This window comes from Caenorhabditis briggsae, assembly GCF_000004555.2.
Source record: "Caenorhabditis briggsae complete genome, chrI, whole genome shotgun sequence".
NCBI lineage: Eukaryota > Metazoa > Nematoda > Chromadorea > Rhabditida > Rhabditidae > Caenorhabditis > Caenorhabditis briggsae.
In genome coordinates this window covers 869,205-870,875 of record NC_013489.2, presented here as the reverse complement: position 1 = coordinate 870,875, position 1,671 = coordinate 869,205, and the positions used below count along the sequence as shown (strand labels likewise).

The window sequence follows — 1,671 nt, the reverse complement described above, 5'->3', positions numbered from 1 at the left end:
TTCTGAATTTCTGAATTTCGGAATTTCTGAATTTCTGAATTTCCAGCAATTTCTGAATTTCTGAATTTCTGAATTTCCAGAATTTCTGAATTTCTGAATTTCTGAATTTCTGAATTTCTGAATTTCCAGAATTTCTGAATTTCTGAATTTCCAGAATTTCTGAAATTCTGAATTTCTGAATTTCTGAATTTCTGAATTTCTGAATTTCTGAAATTCTGAAATTCTGAATTTCTGAATTTCTGAATTTCTGAAATTCTGAATTTCTGAATTTCTGAATTTCTGAATTTCGAAATTTCTGAATTTCTGAATTTCCAGAATTTCTGAATTTCTGAATTTCTGAATTTCCAGAATTTCTGAATTTCTGAATTTCCAGAATTTCTGAATTTCTGAATTTCTGAATTTCTGAATTTCTGAATTTCCAGAATTTCTGAATTTCTGAATTTCCAGAATTTCTGAAATTCTGAATTTCTGAATTTCTGAACTTCTGAATTTCTGAACTTCTGAATTTCTGAATTTCTGAATTTCTGAATTTCTGAATTTTTGAATTTCTGAATTTCTGAATTTCTGAATTTCTGAATTTCTGAATTTCTGAATTTCTGAATTTCTGAACTTCTGAATTTCTGAATTTCTGAATTTCTGAATTTCTGAATTTCTGAATTTCCAGAATTTCTGAATTTCTGAATTTCTGAATTTCTGAATTTCCAGAATTTCTGAATTTCCAGAATTTCTGAATTTCTGAATTTCCAGAATTTCTGAAATTCTGAATTTCTGAATTTCTGAACTTCTGAATTTCTGAACTTCTGAATTTCTGAATTTCTGAATTTCTGAATTTCTGAATTTTTGAACTTCTGAATTTCTGAATTTCTGAATTTCTGAATTTCTGAATTTCTGAATTTCTGAATTTTTGAATTTCTGAATTTCTGAATTTCTGAATTTCTGAACTTCTGAATTTCTGAACTTCTGAATTTCTGAATTTCTGAATTTCTGAATTTCTGAATTTCTGAACTTCTGAATTTCTGAATTTCTGAATTTCTGAATTTCTGAATTTCTGAATTTCTGAATTTCTGAATTTCTGAATTTCTGCATTTCTGAATTTCCAAATTCCTAATTTTTCACCCAAACATAATTTACGACTCATTTCTCAACTACTTGAGACGTGGGGGACCCAGAAATGATAAATATTTGAACCCCCCCCCCCCCCCAAAGAGACAAGAGACCTCCTCCCGTTCTTCATTGGAAATTGTAATATAGATGAGGATTAATGAGAGAGAGAGAGAGAGAGAGAGAGAGAGATAGAGAGTTTCTGAATTTCTGAATTTCTGAATTTCTGAATTTCTGAATTTCTGAATTTCTGAATTTCTGAATTTCTGAATTTCTGAATTTCTGAATTTTTGAATTTTTGAATTTCTGAATTTCTGAATTTCTGAATTTCTGAATTTCTGAATTTCTGAATTTCTGAATTTCTGAATTTCTGAATTTCTGAATTTTTGAATTTCTGAATTTCTGAATTTCTGAATTTCTGAATTTCTAAATATTCTAGTATTCTTGAATTCAGGATCCTCAGAATTCTTAGGATTCTTAGGATTCTTAGGAATAGGTAAAATTCGAAAATTGGAGAAAGGCGGAATTCAATAATTCCGAAGAAAAATTGGGAAAAAATCCAGGAGATCA

At 28.7% G+C, this 1,671-nt stretch overlaps 1 protein-coding gene across 1 annotated transcript in view; it reads left to right on the top strand.

Annotated features, from left to right (window-relative positions):
• The window catches only part of CBG19472, a gene marked incomplete at both ends in the record, with an annotated part of 5,788 nt that overhangs the window by 1,845 nt on the left and 2,272 nt on the right, over nt 1-1,671 (top strand). The window lies entirely within an intron of this gene.